The sequence below is a fragment of the Tupaia chinensis genome, unplaced genomic scaffold (assembly GCF_000334495.1).
Source record: "Tupaia chinensis unplaced genomic scaffold, TupChi_1.0 Scaffold000388_1, whole genome shotgun sequence".
Lineage (NCBI taxonomy): Eukaryota > Metazoa > Chordata > Mammalia > Scandentia > Tupaiidae > Tupaia > Tupaia belangeri.
Genome location: NW_006159890.1, coordinates 2,335,653 through 2,355,817, shown reverse-complemented (window position 1 = coordinate 2,355,817; position 20,165 = coordinate 2,335,653). Strand labels below are relative to the sequence as shown.

At 34.8% G+C, this 20,165-nt stretch overlaps 1 protein-coding gene across 6 annotated transcripts in view; it reads right to left on the bottom strand.

The window, feature by feature from the left end:
• The window catches only part of RALYL (RALY RNA binding protein like), an 824,312-nt gene that overhangs the window by 663,784 nt on the left and 140,363 nt on the right, over positions 1 to 20,165 (bottom strand). The window contains exon 1 of one of the 6 annotated variants that reach the window (XM_006153848.2): positions 17,534 to 17,584. The exons of the other annotated variants lie outside the window; for them this stretch is intronic. The gene's annotated coding sequence lies outside the window, so the exon portion shown is untranslated. Of the gene's footprint in view, positions 1 to 17,533; positions 17,585 to 20,165 lie in introns of those variants that run through there. 6 annotated transcript variants of the gene reach the window in all.

Here is a 20,165-nt window from a genome sequence, read left to right as displayed (position 1 = left end):
GAATAGACATGCCACAATTCTTTTTTCTCCAAGTCTCTCCTTCTTTGTGTGTGTGTGTGTGTGTGTCTGTGATTTAGGGCATACAGGCATATGCTCTGGGCATATGTCTCAAGCTCCCTATTTGGGACTCCAACTGTACTGTCTACCATGTGGGATCTAGCTCACATAACTCACCAGACTATGGACTGACTGGCCAAACCCTGGTTTTTACTGGATCCAAATAATATAAGGATTATTATAGTAATCTGATGCTGTGGATTCAGCATAACACTTATTAAACTGAACAGGGTAAAATGTGCATTATTCTTCTCTGTGACACAGTGACACACACCTATAGTCTTGGGTACTACCTTAACAATGAAATACTTGTTATGAATGCAACAATCTTAAAAGTGTGATGGTCAATCTTATGATGCTAAGTTGCTCAAATGTGTCCTGATAGACTACTGATATAAGCTCCATCTCTGTGAAGATGTTTGGTGAATCAGGATATACTAGGCATAAAGATATGTTAGAATGTCTTATGTATATTGGAAATAAAAAACTAGATATGTACGGCTCTTCTTGCTTAAATTCCTCAATAAAATCTAACTTAGAATATCAGTTTCTTTTCATGACTATCAAAATAAAATGTTACCCATTTTTCATAGCATACAATGCCCTATATGTCTTTACTGACCATAGTCAGATCTTAGAATATGATAGTTTTAGAACTTTATGTAATTCCTTAAATACCACCATTTTCATACCCTTGCTCATGCTATTTGTTTTGCAATAAAATTTTAAAATGTCTATTGCTACCTGTTGTATTGATTTCATGACTCAGAATAGACTATCACCTACAGTTTGAAAAAATCTGATGGAGAAAATATGAGAAGGAAATTGAGTTTTGGTTGAACGGAACTTCGTAAAATTCAAAATTTAACTGCTAGTTATGAAAGAAGCCCTCAGAATGGGTGGGAGACATTTAAACACAGTAGAGAAAAATTCATATTATGCTTTGATAAATCAAAGGGAAGAATACTTGTAAAGAAACTTATTTATATGTATTTACTTATTTTTTTCATTACTAAAAGTACACATAATCGCTATTATGTTAATGGAAGAGGAAAAAATTTTACAAGTGAAACTCAAGCTTTAAAGATCCCATAACGAACCATGGTGACATAGGAAGCAAAGAAAGTATGAGTTTGTGGCTTAAGGCAACGCCTCTCAAGTACACGTTTGCCAAGCAAGACTTTTTTTGTACCTACAAATATCACATTCCGAAGTGATTGTGGTTGACATGTAAAATTGAAGCTTACAAGGGACAAAGGTAATGCAGTAGGCAGTAATTATTTGAAGTATAATGTCTGTCAGATTAATGGAGACTTACCGGATGATGCTCATTGTTATTAATGCCATATGACAACTTCATGAAGAGCACTTAAAAAATATTAAAGTTTAGGAAAACCTGAGGTAACTTGGTTTTGAAAAGAAATCATTCAGAAAACTGACAAATTTGTAGGTCTAGAAATGGTGAGCTAACCCAGATGTTCTCTGCAGTTGTTCAGTAGCTGTGCTTGACTATAACGATTCCTATTATGTTGGTGTGACAATGAACATAGCCAAGATAATTCTCAATAATTAATGTTATTGTGAGAAGTTCTAAATGACAGACAAATTTAAGAACTAATTAAAATAGCAACCAAAGCCCATGCATTATTTCAATGTAAAAAAAATTTGGTCCTCCTTTTCCTTCTTAAGCAAATTCTTTAATACTTTTTTTTGGCAAGCTGTTTAATCCTCTTTTAGTTTGCTTTCCCCAGAGGTGGTAAACAATCTATTTATAGTGCATGTTCTGTTCCTTTTGTATTCTGATCTTTAAGAATGATCTATACTAAAAATAAAACAAAAGCAAAGCAAAACAAAAACTCGTTGAATCAAAATACCCTAAATAAATATTACTCTTCATAGTTCTTAAAAGAGCTTCTGTTAACAGGTTTCTACTGCTTTGAAACTTGTCTGTCACAACTACTCAGCTCCGCCTTTGAGGCAGGAAAGCAAACGCCCATACATAAATTAAACAAATGGATGTGACTGTGTTCCAACATAACTTCATTTACAAAAATTAATGGCAGACTGAATTTGGACAGTGGGTCCAAGTTTGCTGACCCTTGGTCTGTATGATGAAGTTCAAACACACGTGATCCTTTACATCACACTAAAGGCTACTTCCATAGGCCCATCTCTTACCAGATTCCCTATACAAGCTCTCTTCAGACTGCCACACTGAACTTGCTCCTATTTTCTAGAGTGTGCCATTTTATGATATAGCTTATTTTCATAGTATTATATAACTACCTGGAATACCTTACCCTCTCATTCACCTGGAAGATTCCTAACTAAGCTTAAAATCATTTACAAATGCCCAATTGTCTACGAAATGTTTCTCAATACCTTCTCCACCCAAAATGACTTAATTATTCTTCTTCCTGAGCTTTCCGTGCATTGTACTCCCATATTCTACCACTCTCTGCCACAACTAATTGTTTACAGTCTTCTGGGTTAAGCCATTCAATTTTTAATATCCTCTGGATCTTTCATATGATGACATGTCAATAGGTTTTTCTGAAATATGATTACAGAAATTTTATGAACTCAGGAATAAATGTTGAAACAAATTATCTTCATCTATAACCTAGCTATAGAGGTGAATAAATAAGAAAGAATATACAGGAAGGTCAAGTTCAGGGTCAAGTTTGTCAACTGCCAGTTCAGTCTTGGTCAGTTGTCTAGAAAGTGGAGAGGCCATTCTTGCATATCTACAAGACTGTCAACTTGGAGGTAGAGCACTTTTCAGTGACAACACTTTCCAAGATGTGGCATTGCCCCTAGGTGGCTGAAGTGAAGAAATGTCAAAAGCCAGAGTAAGCGAGAATATCAGGGAACTACGAGCTTAAGATATTTCATCAATTAGTGATAGTGATTTTTTAGACTGCAGAAGCTATCATGAGAAGAGTATAACCACTGAATTCATCAAGAAAAGGGGAAATCTAAAATTCAGTGACTAAAATTGACTAGGGCATTGAGTACATAGTATGAAAGAAGTGTCTAGTGATTAGAAGATTTATTGTATCATGCTAATGAAATTTTGAATGTGGTATGTGAGAGTAAGTTATGAGGTGCCCTCTTCCCATAACAGTGAATCCATAAAAGTGGACTTTGTGTCTTCCACTGAAAAGTTCCACAGAGCTATCAACATAGGATACATCAAGGGAAATGGCACTCCTTTCGTTCTAGTTTAATAATCTTTATGCCACAATGAGAAAGATTATTAAAAAACTGGGCACAATGATATAAAACAACTCATCATACCAGGAACAAAAAGTTACTTTTTTTTTTAATAAGTCCTGAAAACAGTTACCAAAAAACAAAAACAAAAACAAACAAACGAAAAACTATTTAACTAATTGGGGAATACATTTAGGAATCAAAAGAAAGGATCATTCTCATAGTAAATAATGAATGAATGACAAGAAGTTACAGGCCTCCTGACCCTTACCTTTGTACAGCTTGCACAGCTTCCACCCACATATGCACACATATGTACCCTTGGTTCGGAATTTGAAGCTGCTGACCTCCTACCACTTAGCCCTAGAACCCACCAGGCAGGCATCTTCCTTGCGGTAGAACTTGTGAATATATTATCTTACGTAGCAAGAAGGACTAGTAGATGTAATTAAGTTAAGAATTTTTAAATGAGGAGATCATTCTGTACTATTCAGGTAGGCCCAATGTCATCACAGAATCCAAATAAGTGAAAATAAAATTAAAAAGAAAAAAAATAAAGATTCTAGAATCCACACTTCCACCCACAGTAGAAGAGGGAAATTGTCAAAGAACTTACACATATCATAAAGAAGTGCAGAAGTACACAGCTGTGGTAACATATTACAAAGAAGTAGGAAGAAATGAATACAACACCAGATGACTAAAAAAAATCACAGCAGAATCCATAGAAATTGGTGAAAAGCAGGAAATAATCTCCCCCTCAAAGAATTATCACTCCTCACCAACAATGTATAAAACACAAGAGATCACAGAATTGTCAGAAAAAGAATTCTAAATATTAACTGTAACAATACTCAATAAGATGCAAGAGAAAACAGAACCAATTACAGAATATGAGAAAATCCTCCAATGATATGAAGGAGAAACTCTATAAGTAGACAGATGGACTGAAAAAATACCCAAACAGAACTTCGGGAGATAAAGTATGCATTGCAAGAAATCAAAACCTCCCTTGGAAATATCAACAGCAGATTAAAACATGCAAGAAAAAAAAAAAATCTCTGACCTTGAAGACAAAACCTCTGATGTAGTCCAAGCAACTGAAGAGATTAGAAGAATAACTAAAAAATGAGGATAATAAATGGGAAATCCTAGATATCATTAAACAGCACAATATTCACTAAATAGGTATTCTAGAAGGTGAAGACAGAGGTAAAGGCATAGAAAACATTTTTCATAATATATATTAGCCAAAATTTTTCCAAATTTAGAGTGGTACGTGGACATCCAAATCCAGTAGATACAAAGGACACCAAAAGATATAACATAAGAAGATTCTCTCCAAAGCATATCACAGCCAAATTGCTAAAAATCAAAGACAAAGACAAAATTCTAAAAAAGCAAGGGAAAAATGCCAAGTTATTTACAAAGGTTATCCCTTAGAATAATACTGGATCTCTCAACTGAAACAATGCAGGTAAGGAAAGAATGGGAAGACATATTCAAAACTTAAGGAAAAGCAATTTCAGCCAAGAGTACTATACCCTGCAAGATTATACTTTAGATGGAAAAGAGAAACAAAATCCTTCCCAAATAAACACATTCTGAAAGAATTCGCTAAAATGAAACTAGTTCTGCAGGAAATACTTAAAGGGCTACTATACCAGGAAAGCTAAAGAGAGAGAAATAGAAGGGAACAGAACAACAAGAAAAAAAGGCTAAGTCCACGTACTGATAATAACATTGACTGTCGAGACTAAATGTAGACTCATCAATTTTACATGCAAGCCAGTTTAAATACAAATCCACCAAGTATTTGATAGACACTTGTCTCCACAAGTTTCACTTTTTATATTTATTATAACCATTACTCATTGTTTAAAATTAGATCATAGAGAAAAGGTCCAAAATGTTACAGCTGAGTCTTTCTTTGGAATAAACTCCAAAAAAGGCTAAAATCAAAAACTTTGTAAGATCTATAAATGATCAAATCCCTGACTTTACCATGTCATCACTTTTAAAGATCTCTTTCCAATTTTGTTTTATATTCGCTTTTTTGAAGACTTCTTTCTTTATGCACAATGCAATACTATGGTCTTATAAGAACTCACAGTGTGTGAGTAAAAGTATTGTTTTTCTATATTTTCCTAACGAACTATACTATGTACAATGTTATCTGTCTCTTGCTGGGCCAATGATTAATACCCACAGATTTTTTCAGATTATAAACTCTTATATCCCATAGTCCTCTACATGGAAATTACAAATTCTTATTTCATTGGCTATGTTAACGTGATCTTGGCTAATGTATGGGGTTGTTTGTTGTCTGATTTTTTTTTTTTCAGATTTTTTTTTTTCCTGGAGAAGTTTTTCCTATAGGGCGTGTGCACTCGCCAGAAAGACAGACAGAGACAGAGAGACAGAAAACGAGAAATCACGCCCCAGGAGGGATGGCCATGCCATAATCCCTTCTACTCTCAGGATCTTGGGCATGCACGCACACACGCCTGGCATGAGTTTAAACCGCTGGGTCTGGGACTCACTTGAGCCGTAGTCGACTAAATGAAAGTCCAGCGACATAGCCGTTATGCTAATTGCTGGTCCCCCATTGCTTAATTTTTAACCAGCATTTTTTTCTTTAAAACTGTACATCACACTAAGAACATCATAGACAATTCAGTATACACTTGCAAAATAACCAGCGGAGTGGGTTTTGAAAGTTAACAACATAATTAATGTTAAATGCTGAAAGTGGTGAATATGTTCATATCCTAAATTTGTTTATTATACACCATATATATGTTTTTAAAGACCATTCTGTATCCTACAAAAATGTGTAATGACTCTATGTAAATCATAAATTACAATAAATATTTAAAGAAACAAGAAATTTAACAGACACTTGAATGAGTCCAAAAGGAATATAACTTGTCATAGAATTTCATTGAATTGGTTCTCAATATACTGAGAATTTTAATAAGCTTAAAATATTCCTCAAAAGAATTCAATTTTTTTCTAAATGAAAAAAACTGAAGCATGGAATAGCTAAGAAAGGTCACTACAAATATCTCTAAGCTACACTACCACTTAAAGTGTATTTTGTTTCAAGTACAATCTGAATAACTTTAGCATCACTCATAAAAAGAAGAAAGAACTAAAGAAAGGAAGAAGAATTAATTGTATATAGCTGAATATACTAAAGTGATATAGCAGTAAAATAATCAAGATATGTAACGGTCAATTAACTACTCTACTTAGCTGAATATCTCGAACCACCAACCTACTAATTTTAAACCAATAAGTAAAATAAAGAGAACTTTCCAGTCATTAGAATACTTAAAGTGTTATTATTTACAATTCACATATTATCACACATAAAAATGCACTGCAGGGAACCAGCAGTTAGCATAATGGTTATGTTGCTGGACTCCCACGTAGTCGACCGCAGTTCGCGTCCGGGACTGGGTGGCTTAAACTCACACCGGGCGCGTGTGTGTGCGTGCCCAAGATCCCAAGAGGAGTGGAGGAGAAGGGATTGCAGCGTGACCATCCCCCTTGGGGGGTGATTTCTCGCTTTCTGTCTCTCATGTCTCTCTCTGTCTGTCTGGCGAGCGCACGCGCCCTATAGCAAAAATCTCTCAAAACAAACAAAAAAAAAATGCACTGCAATGCAGTCCTATTATTTCACAACAGACACTATTTTTTTTTTTTTGCTATAGGGCACATGCACTCACCAGAAAGACAGAGGGACAGAAGGGACCATCACCCCCCAGGGAGGATGGTCACATCGCAATCCCTTCTCCTCTATTCTCCTCTTGGGATCTTTGGCATGCACGCACATGCACCTGGCATGAGTTTAAACCACTGGTTCTGGGACTCGAACCGTGGTCGACTACATGGGAGTCCAGCGACATAGCCATTATGCCAACTGCTGCTCCCTCACATATACTATAAACTATATTACATGGTCCAACTATATAAACACAAGAGACTCAAAAGGAAAAATTTTTTTAAAGTATGATTATATAACTGCTGTAATGACATTCCAATGGTTCTTAGCACATTCTAGTATTTCAACACTGTGACTACCAGAATAATTGATGAACTGAGTTTCATTATATCACCCGTCTGTTGTAAGATAGCATGTTTAAAATTTTAACTGACCAAATGCTTGTTTGATATTAAATGACATAAATCACAATCCAAGATAAATTTCTTTCATAGTAAATCCCTGGAATTTATTGTATGTGGTCATATAAGTAATCACAATTTTCCTCATTTGACTTATTTGAAGATATTTAATTTAGAACTACATTTCAAGTTCTTTAATCTACTAATGTGTTGGTTTATCATTTAACACTGCACAGTGAATTGAAGAGAGGCAAAAAGACTTCTTTTAAAATTTACTGGTGGAAAATTATCTGTTGACGATAACATGTATGTTGATATGCTTGATTGAGCCAATATACAGTGTATTCTGGATGGAAAAATCTCATTTTATATAATGTAATGATATTCAATGAATAAATGTAAATAAGTAAATTTAAATAATTAAAAAAACCTTAATGCTAGGCCAAGGAATGGAATGACTTTTTGTTTATTAAGGGACATGTACTGAGATCAAAAGAAGGCATTATTCAAAGTTCCAAGGGTGCTTGTTGTTATTGTCTTTAAGGGGAAAAAGAAAGAAGCAAAACATTTAAGAAACACAAAAATGGAACATTATTTATGATGACATGTATGATAATACCTTTAAATGGACTAATACAATGTATTCAAGCTGAGAAGATTTATTTTGCAAGCTGTAGTGATGTGCAATGATTGACTGTATTCAAAAACTATGTATTTTTGCCATAGCATGTATACACTCATTGGAGAAAGAAAGACAGAGACAGAGCAAGGAAGAGTGAGAAATCACCCCCCAGAGGGATGACCATGACACAATCTTTTCTCCATTCTCCTCTGGGAATTTTGGGCATGCATGCACATGTGTCTGGCATGATTTTCAAGCTGCTGGGACCAGGACTCTAACCACAGTTGGCCATGTAGGAGTTCAATACCTTAGTCACTACTCCTCACCTGCTGGTCTCACCAAGAATGGTTTTGCTAGAAACCTAGATCATCTAAATCCTCTAACAAACACTTTCAAATTTAAAGGACCAAACAATTGCAAATACTTTTTTATAGTCAGTTTGATAGATTTAAGCTAAATTTATGATACATTAGAAATGCATTATTTATGTGTTATAAGAATAGAATATTGCATTTCTTTGTATAAAATATATTTAATTTTGTATGCAATGCATTTATGAAGGTTTCCTAAAAGCTGAGACATGTTTTACTGTTTAAAATAATTATGAAGGATTTTTATTCATCTAACATTGATTAAAACTACTTCTATTCACAAAGCTCCAAGTTGGAAGAAGCAAAAATAAATAAGCTATAGTCCTTGTCCTTAAAAAACATGCACTGTACCACAATATATCTTTGCTCTGAATAATATCATGTCATAATTTAGGAGGGAAGTGGGAGGCTTTCTTACTTTAACCATTTTCTCCTCTATCTTGCTTCTATCCCAATCCCAATTACCGAAGAGTAATATATATTTGTAATCTTTTTATTGGCCAAGAAAGTAACCAACCTTATTATAATAGTCTTTTCACATATTTTATATAGTATGAAATGATAGATGTGGGGTTCTTCATAAAAGCATCCTTGTAGCACTAAATTGATCTGCTGAGGAAAACAAGATTTATAGCAAAGAGAAAGATGAGAGCCAAAGGATTGGCTGGAGGGAGGGAAGTTGGAGGCTGATAAATAAAAGGACCTGAAGAAGATGGAAACTCTGCAGCTAGACACTGATTATCCTTTAAGATTTTATTTGAATGAGCCTATTCCATATTTAAGCCATCCAACCAATCTTCACAAAAGGTAGCCTTTACTCCATATTTGAAGAATGACTACAGTCAAGTCTGGATTAAAATTTCATCTCCAGGGGCTGGCAGGTGGTGTGGTGGTTAAGGGCACTGGATTCTCACATGGCCAACTGTGGTTCAAGTCCTGGACCTGGCAACTTGCTTTCTCATTTTCTCTCTCTTTCTCTCTCTCTCTTCCTCTCTGGTCAAATTAAAATAGATACATAAATAAAGGTAGATAAAGTAATTCTTTAAAAAAATTTTGGTTCTCTGGCACCAGCAGTTGGCATAATGGCTGTGTATCTGGTCTACCATGTAGTCGACCACGATTCGAGTCCTGGACCCAGTGACTTAAACTCACGCCGGGCATGTGTGTGCATGCCTGCCCAAGATCCTGAGAGGAGAATGGAGGAGAAGGGATTGTGGCATGGCCATGACCCTCTGGGGGTGATTTCTCACCTTCTGTCTCTGTCTCTGTCTTTCTGGTGAGTGCACACGCCCTATAGCAAAAACTTCTCAAAAAAATAAAAAATGGGACTCTGACTTTAAATCTTGACTCTGTCACTTACAAACTGTTGAAGTCCTTTGAGTTTCCTCATCTGCAAATAAAATACCATTAAAATACCATATCAGAGTATGTGAGTATTAAATGAAATTATGTAGTGAGTCTGGGACAAAACCAATTTTTCTAGATAAACTCTATCATTTTTTTTTCCTTTCTACATTTTCTTTCTGTTTTTTTGTTTTGTTTTGTTTTGTTTGTTTGTTTGTTTGTTTGTTTTATTCTCCTTAGGTTTTTGCAATAGGGTGCCTGAGCTCACTAGAGAGTGACAGAGAAAGAAAATGTGAGAAATTACCATTGGGGGGATGGCCATGCAGCAATCCCTTCTCCATTTTCCTATCAGGATTTTGGGCACACACGCTCACACACCTAGAGTGATTTTCAAGCTTCCAGATCTGGGAATGAAAGCATGGATTCAGCCATGTGGATCTAACACTTTAAGCATCATACCATTTGCTGGTCCTATTTCAGTCTTTTGTGAGCCCAAAATGAAATATATTTTAGAGAACATCTGGCAAGCACTTGAGAAGAATGTGCACTCCGTTGTTGTTTTGTTGAGTATTCTATAAAGCTCAACTAGATTCAGTAGACTGATAACACTATTCAGGTCAACTATATTCCAACTCTTTTTTTTTTTTTTTCTATTTGATTTACAAGTTACTGAAAAAAAGAGTGTTCACTACTCCAACTACAATAATGAATTTGTCTGTTTCTCGTTCACTACTCCAACTACAATAATGAATTTGTTTCTATTTTCAGTTCCATCGGGTTTTGTGTCACATATCTTGATACCCTCTTGTTAGGTACATACCTTTTAGGACTGGTATGTAGTCTTGCAGAATTAATCCTTTCATCATTAAGTAATCCCTCTCTTTCTTAATCCCTGATTATTTTCCTTGTTCTGATGTATGCTTTGTGTGAAATTATAATAGCTATTTCAGTTTTCCTTTGTGTGCGGTATATTTTTCTCTATTCCTTTAAAGTCTGTAACTAGAAGTTGTTTGGCTATAATCTGCTGTTACTATACAGGAGCCCTGTTATTATACATATAGGGAACACAACAGCTTCTGTCTTCTTATGATTAAACCTCAGTCTCTTGATAGCACTATATCCCTGGTTGCAGTCTTCCCAAGTGACTCTGACCTTTCCCCTTTAACCATACTAGGTGACATAGGAATGCTAGAGGGTGTTGATGCCAGAGAAATCCCCTTACCAGAAGGCAAAAGGCTTTGGTTATTCCCATTCCTTGGGATGCAGGTCTCTAATATGACAAATGTCTTGGGCATATTTCACAATTTCACTCTTCCTTCACCCCTTGCAGTATCATGAGAGGGTTGCTCTTAAATCCTCAGGAAGTAAACTCAGGCAAGTATGGTGACATCCTTACCAAGACTGTTGTCTCAAAGAGTTTCTCAATCTTATGGTATTTCATAGGCCCTAGCAATATGCCAAAATTACCTTCAAAATGTTTCTTTTAGTTTATGACTCTCACAGGTCCAGCTTCAGGTGAGCAAATCTGGGATGTGCCTCTCTGGACTAACCTGTCTCTCCAGATTTCAGCATTGTAGTTTGCCTTAAGACCTCATGTGTCCAAGAAAAGTAATTAATTTTTAGTTTGTTCAGCGTTTTTCTTGCTAAAGGGGCAGAAATTATGACCTCCATTCCTGTCTTTTAAACTCTTCCTCTTTTTCATTTTCCTTACTATCTTTCCTATTTTTCCATTCCTATACCAGGAAAAAAATCTTTTGCTACCCTCCGCATGACAATCTTCCCTAACCAATGAATTTTCCACAGGAAATTTAGATAGTTGGAGACATATCGAAATATTTAAAGAGGTTGAAGAATTGTGCTATATTAGGACATTAAGTCTCAAATAAGAATGACGTTCATGATGGGACACCAGTGTTCCTTTTACTCCTAGAAATTCCTAAGTTAGCCAATATTCATCGGCACTGTAGAAAGAGATAAAAACTTCCTAACAATTTTAGCTAGAATTCTGAAGAATCTAAATTTATGTTCTTTTTTTTTTTTTTTTACCTTAGCTCATTTGTATCAACTGCAATGAATGCATAGCCCAACAGGCATTGAGAGAATAAAAGCCTTTACACCTGCACAAACAAGGTTACTTGTGTTCCAAACCATAGACAATATTAAGTGAACATTTCATGAATTAATGAATGACTTTCTATCATTTTACTTTGAAAAGCACTAAAATTAAGTTCTGGGTTTTTTTTTTTTGTTTTTTTTGTTTTTTTTGGAGAGGTTTTTGCTATAGGACGCGTGCGCTCGCCAGACACACACAGAGAGACAGAGAGACAGAAAGCGAGAAATCACCTCCCGGGGGGATGGCCACGCCACAATCCCTTTTCCTCCATTCTCCTCTTGGGATCTTGGGCACGCACATACACCTGCCCAGCGTGAGTTTTAAGCCACCGGGTCTGGGACGCGAACCGTGGTCAACTACGTGGGAGTCTAGCGACATAGCCATTGCACTAACTGCTGGTCCCAAGTTCTGTGTTTTTGATGTGTGCATTTAATTGTGTTCTCCAGTGAATACAAAAAACCACATATATACATAAAGCTTTAACAATATGTGCATTGCAACTTCATTAGAGTGAAATAGAGAATCTGACATAAGTTTGTGCATATGCATATACATGTGTGTATGTATGTACCATATATACATATACATATGTTCATATCTATGCATAAATATACATGTAGATCCACACAGAGAAAGCCAGAGAGAGGGAGGGATTGAAAGCTGATGTATAAGATAAATATCAACTTTAGAACTCCCATCATGCCCCTACCTATATTTCACATTACTCTAGAAAGCACAAAACAATAGTGATATTATATGCTCCATGAAAAACCTAACCAAAATATGGTAATCTAAATCTAAATCTGTATGCTTTATTGTAAAATTAATGCTACAGAAATTTGAAATTTCACTTATATACATGGAATTCAAATGTGGAGAAATAATTTACCTACCTAATGTTTTAAAATGAATAACATTTTATTTAAGGACTTAAGTGCACTGGTACCACTTATGTATTTTAAGTATAAAGCAAGAATTTTACATATATGCCCATGTAAAAATAGATTGTGAAACAAGAAAGAGACTAGAACTAGTGACATATTCAAATTTCATTTACCCAAATTACCTTAAATAATTTTCATCTTTTGAATAATTCTTTCATTACTAATGCAGTTCAAAAGATACTTTTTCCTTGGAAATTTTAACAGGAATACATTCTAATATATTTAAGTGATGAAATGATGGAAAAAAGTGTGTTTTCTCATCTCAAATGGCTTCATATTTCCTAAGCCTTTTCTGTGCACCACTGACTGAAAAATTGTTAATGAAAGCTTTACTTACATTTGGCAAATATCAAGGTTTCCTAAAGATCTGTCTCCTACCTATGATTAAAGGAGTGTAAGTTAAAAAGACTCACAGCAAAGCACTTTTGAGGATGTCAGCTGGTATCTGCAACAGCTTTAAGAACTTAAAGCAGTCTTCCTGTCTTGCTACCACAAGAATGGAAAAGAACAACCATTGCCCCTTCTTGACAGGAGAAAAGGTTACGCAATTGGTCAGCTATTCACAACATAAATGAAGTCTGGGTTCTTTCTAACAGATGTATTAAAACTACTTTCAAACCAAGGACAAAATCTAACCTTTGGAAAAGTCAAACATTCCTTCGATAAACTATATTACCTATTTTCACTATAAGGCAGACTAAGTACAATCTCAAAATACTAAGAATTAATTTCCAGTTAACTTAAAACAGTATGAGCATTATGAATAAATACAGTTCTTCCATTTTACATATAAATGAAACCACACTATTTATGAATGGAGAAGGAATGAATCTTTGCCAGAATACCCACTTTATTCCAAATCCTGTTGCCACTGTATAGTTGGCTAAGACTCAGTCACTTGAGTAAGCCATATGCTATTTTAAATTTATTTAGAAGAATAGCTCTTGTTTGATATCAATGCAAATAGTGTGCTAAGTATTTCATTTCACTTAACTATTAGTGTCCATTTTTTGGCTAAGCAGTTTTTTCCATTTCAAAGTCAATAAATGTTGGCAAGCTATTCTATTCTCTCCAAATAAAGTCTAAGAATTTTACAAGGACAGAAATATTAATAAATCATCTTTCATTGATTTAATTTAAAATATTCTACAGATAATGAAACTTATGTGCTAGCTTTATAAAATCTCCCAGACAGTTTGCCTATATTATAAACATTATGGTGATGAAGACTGTATTTGTTATGGTCTCAACTTGATTCTTACTACACCAATATTGCCTTTCAAATGACGAGTATTTTTACAACTCTCCTATAAGCCTGGCACTGTGATAGGAAGTAAATATTTAATCAACAAATAAAAATACTTATTTTTCCTGAACAAATGGTCAAAATAAGAATAGAGGGACCAGTAGGTAGCATGGTGACAGGTGCTTGACTCTCACATGGCTGACCACATTTTGAGTCCTGGGCCCAGCTGCCTGAAAATCATGCTGAGTGCATGAGTGCACATGCTCAAAATCCTAGGAGGAAAATGGAGGGGAAGGAACTGTTGTATGGCCATCTCCACTGGGGACTGATTTCTCATTTTCCTTCTCACTGTCTCTCTAGCAAGTGCAGGTGCCCTATGGTAAAAACCTTTTAAAAAATGAGAATGAAAAATAATATTAAATATGTGTACAAACAATTTCTGAATTTCTTTAAAAATGTTACATCTGCTACAAAAAAAAAAGAAAGAAAAAATCCACCATGCGACAGTTTTCCATAACATGAAGTCAGTAGTGGTTTTAAGAGGATGATGTAATGAACACTGTAAGCTGAAAAATGAATATGGGAGAAGGAACAGACAGAGAAATTAGAATGTGCAAATGTGCAGTGGCATGAGGATAAAAGAGGATTAGTAAAACAAACAAACAAAAAAACACTAAGCTAGAGCTTAGAGAACTAAAAGCAGGAGTTAATGTGTTATACATGCAGATGGAGAATTAGGGTGGTAACATCTAGTTCAAGGCTGTAGAGAGCTCAGTAGAAAAGATCTTTTGGGGCACAGGATAGATAACAAATTGGAAAGCAGGATTCAGCTCCATAGGAGTGCAAGGCCATGTTCCACAGGGCCCTGTGAAAGGTTTAATGCTCTGCTATTATATTGATGTTCTTATGTTTTTTGAACATAAGGTGCTACCTCTTAATTTTACACTAATTTCCACAAATGATGTAGCCAGTTATATTGCAGGGACTAACAGTGAATTAGGGTAGATATGTTTTATGGCTATTTAAGTTACATGTCTGCAAAATAATTACTGGTAATAAAGTAAAGTGAAAATGAGGGAAGAGATAGTTAAGAGAAAAAAATGACAGGGATCAATAATTTATATAAATATTTAGTAATTGAAATGAATAAAGAACTAATGAAAGGAAAGAAGGTAGAAAGGAAAGAAACCAAAATAGAAGTATAAAACAACCAGTTTCCATGAAACTGAAGACTACACTTTTCCAAATGTGTCAACTTGCATTTCAGTTGTCCAAAAAGCCCAGCTTTCATCATGACATTTTTACTCTCCAAAAACTTCCAATAATACGTCAGACACTGATAATTTCTTAAACTATTTCTTCCTCCTTTTGTCATACATAGTAGAGGCCTGATTTTGTTCAGTAAAAATTTCTCCTGGGATCAGCAGATAGCATAATGTTTAAATAACTGGATTCATACATAGTCAACCACAGTTTGAGCAGTTTGAGTCCCAGACACGGAGGGTTAGAACTCATGCCAGGTGTGCGTGTACATGCCCAAGATACCAAGAGGAGAATGGAGTAGAAGGGACTGCAGCATGGTCATCCTCCCTGGGGGGTGATTCCTCACTTTCTGTCTCTCTGGCAAGCCCCCCGCACCATATAGCAAAAAATCTCGTTCTAAAACAAACAAACAAAAAACACCTTCTCTTTCTCTTAACAGATATACATGTAAGACATGAAACTATAAAAATACTAGAAGAAAATAAGGGAAATGCTAGAGGACATTGGCATAAGCAAAACTTTTAAGATAAGACTTTAAAGGCATGGTCAACAAACAACAGGAAATGGAATTACATCAAACTAAAAAGCCTCTGCACAACAAAGAAAACAATGAACAGAATGAAGAGACAAACTACAGAAAGGAAGAAAATGTTTGCAAACTACACATTTGATAAGGGGGTGATAACCAGAATATACAAAGAACTCAAAGAATTAATCAGCCAAAAAGCAAATAATCTGATTTAAAAATAGGCAGTCTCAACAGAGTTCTCAAAAGAAGGCATATAAGTAACCAAAAAGACACACACACACACACACACACACACACACACACACACACACATATATATATATATATACACACACACATATATATGTATGTGTATATATATGTGTGTGTGTATATATATATATATACAAATAAATAAAATTTTCTTTTTGAGAGAGATTTTTGCTACTCGGGTGCATGCACATGTACTCACCAGGGAAACAGAGAGAGAGACAGAAAGAAAGAAATCACCCCTCCAGAAGTTGGTGGGAGGGGGGCTGAAATGGCTACACCACAGTCCATTCTCCATTTTCCTTTCAGGATCTTGGGCATACAGGTACTCACACCTGGTGTGTAGGTTTCAAGCTGCGGGATCTGGGACTCAAACCATGGTTGATCACATGGGAGTCCGGTGTCTTAAACACTATGCCACTTGCTGGGCCAAAGTCTATTTTTAAATTGCTCAACATCACCAAGCATGGGAAAATGCACATCAAAACCACAATAAGGCATTGCCTCACCTAAGTTAGAATAACTATTATAAAAAAAAAAATGCTATCAAAGAGATGGAGAAAGGAGAACTCACACACTTTTGGTGGGAATATAAAAGTACAATGATTATGCAAGACAGCATACTAATTCCTTAAAAGCAAGTAACACCATTACTAGCTGTACATCCAGAAGAAAGGAAATCAGTATGTAAAGATTTCTGCACCCTCATGCTTATCACCAAAGTATTCATAATAGCTAAGATATGGATTCAGTGTAAGTGTCCATAAATGGATGAATGGGTAAAGAAAATGTGGTATAGAAAGATAATGGAATATTATTCAACCATTGAAATGGTGGAAGTCTATCTTTTGCAGCAACGTGAATGAGCCTAAAGAAAATTATGCCAAGTGACAAAGAAACTAGAAGATTTGCTCCTATAGAAAAGGGAAGAGTGCAATGGAGGATACCAGAATCTGGGAAGACAGTGAGAACTTAGTTAACAGATACAAAATTACAGTTAGATAAGAATACGGTACTAAAGCACAGTAGGGTAATTACCTGTAACAATTTAATGTATAATTCAAAACAGTAGAAGAAAGTTTCTCAAATGTTTGCAACACGAAGAAATAAGTGTTGAAGTTGATTGATATGTTACTTGCCCTGTTTTTATTCCACATTTTGTGGATATATTTAAAAATAACTCTGTACTCCATAAATACATACATAGGTACTTCAAAAGTTCATGGCAAAATAGAATTAAAGTACAAGTATATTCTGGTGCAAAAGATTTTTTTATGCTTTGCTAAGCCAATCAAGCCCATTCCTTTTTTGGTAATTAGTTTAGCAACAATAGTGTGTGGCACAATTCTGATTCATCTGATGTTATAGGGAGTCCGTTTGACGGTTTTAGAAGACTCCCTCATTGCTCAAGAGACATGTGGTCTCTTGTATTTTCTACTTGACCTTACCACATGATTCCCAAGCTCAGGCAAGCCATCTTGACATCACGACGAAAGCAGCAGCATACTGAACCTAACAGGGCAGCAAGAAGGTAAAAACTCACATTCAGTGATGCAATTACCTAGCCTCTTACCATCAACTTTGGATATTCCAATATATGATGATAAAAATTCCTTTTGTCTAATCCTACGAACTGTATTATCTTTGAGGTCAGAGACGGTCTTATTCATCTTTGCTTTCCCCCTAGCATCTAGCATAGTCTCTTCAGTCTCTCAGCTGTATCTTACATTATGAAAGATAAATTGATTTAAAAGCTACTTATTTTGCAAAGAATCACAAAATAGCATTTGGTCCTCATTTACATGTGCTTTGTCCCTGCTTTTCTCACTGTACTCCCTCTAACACGGATCATTATGTTGAGTAAAAAGTGGGTTTTTGTTGCTTGTAGGAATCATAAAATCTTGCTTTGGAGTGCTTTTGAGAATACCTAACCTAATTAAATGAAGTGTTATTAAATTTTAATTAATATGTGCTATTCAATATTAATCAGATCCATAACTAAAATGGTACTTAGCAAATGATCACTCACACAGAAAAAGAAGCAGCTACTCTCTAGCGACTTCAAATTATGTTCTCTCTTTAAAAACTTTAGAATATTATTTTTTATACTGAAATAGGGAGCCCCTATCTGTGTCTATATTTCACTTGATAAGGATAGAAATTGATAAAGATTCTAGATGCAGAAAAGGTAGTCTTCTAAATTTCAAATGCCTGAGAGCTTCTGAGTTAAAAAATTCAACTTGTTGGTACAAAATGAGAATAAACATATGAGTATGATGATATAAAAAAGAAATAGATCTGCCAGAAAAAAAAAGGGGGTGCAGGTTTCAAGGGTGAGAGGGAGGGAATCAAGAGAAATAAGGAAAGAAGTAAAAGAATTAAGAAATACAAAATAGAAAATTATCAGTTAAAGATCATTGGTATGGTAATATCTTTGATTCAGCCAATATTCAGTGTGTGTGTTCTGGATGGGAAAATTTATTTAGCATGCTGTAATGACATACAGTGAATGAATGTAAAATAAATAAATAAATAAATTTTTAATTTCAATGTTTCAGTGTTAAGAAAAGTTTGAACAGGACCAGTAGATGGCATAATGGTTAGGTTGCTGGGCTTCCACTTAGTTGACAGGGGTTTGAGTCCTAAACCTGGTTGCTTAAAACATGCCAGTCGTATTTATGTGCATGCCCAAAATCTCAAGAGGAAAATGGAGGAGAGAAAATTGCAGCATGACCATTCTTCCTGTATCTCTCTGCCTCTGGTGAGCACATGCGCGCTATAGCAAAAATCTCTCTCAATAAATAAATAAATAAATAAATAAATAAAATGTCTAAGTAAACAGCAGAAAGGATATAACATCAAATAATAAATCACTAAAATTTAATTATACCTACGAGAATGCACATGCAGGACGAAAAAATGTGTTTCTTTTTCCTAATTTTCTGTTGAATTTTTTATATCAATGCATGAAACATTTAATATTGGTATTAAAAATAACTTGATTTATCTCATATAAATAAAATTACCCCTCTCCTTTTCATGAATATTATACAAACACTTCTTGAAAGAACTTTAATAAATGATTTATAGCACATGAAATATTGTCATAGAATGGAACACCACCAGTACTTTTCCATGTCCCTCAGCCAGAATGTCTGGAAATGAATGTAAATTGCAAGTAAGAAATTTTGGCAGGCTTAGATAGAGATGTTAAATGGAATACCAAAAAAAGTTAAAGGTGTTATTCCTAAGAAATAAGAATAAAGATAGCTCTGTAAAATCCCTATAGAAATATGAGCTTTAGACACTTTTAAAGTGTGATTATCTGACTCTAAGTTAACAAAAAATGGAACAGATGATTTTTATATACAAACATCAGTAAGTACATGTATATACAGTTTCCCAAAGAAAAATAATAATTTTACAAATACTGGCTTCCTTTATTTTAACCATGTAACTGGGCTAAATAACATCAGCTGTGCATAAAGCTAAATCTCACAACTTTTATCCAGGTAACCTATAATTTTCAATAAAGTTAAAATAAGGCAATTTTAAAACAATTTTAATATGTATGCCCTTGTTTCAGATAAAATTTGCCAGGCAGTGAGATAGCGGAATGTTAATTTCTCAGTCTGATTAAATATTCAAAATTGATTATAAATTATGCAGTTAATGGATTTTCATGTGTTTTTAGGTTACATTTCCATATAAGTCTTCAGGAACACCCTTTGTACTTTAATATGTACAATGTGTTTGACTGAACTAGAATTAACAAGAAATTTGGCAGCTTATTCAACCAATTTTGATAAATGGGTAGATTTTTCTGAAATTAAAAATACTCAAATGGTTTAAAATTCAGGAAGCACACCAATGGTATTCATTGAACAGCCTCTTTGAAGTAGTTTGAGATTTAGTAGGGCTGCAACCATTTTGAAATTAAGAAAGGTCTCCGATAAGAACAATCTGACCCAGTGCTGAGTCATGGGGAAGTCTACTTAAGGAATGGTCAGATGAGACAAGAGGAATAAGTAATTAAATAAAAACAGGAATCAGGATGAAGCAAGTGACTGACTAGGGAAA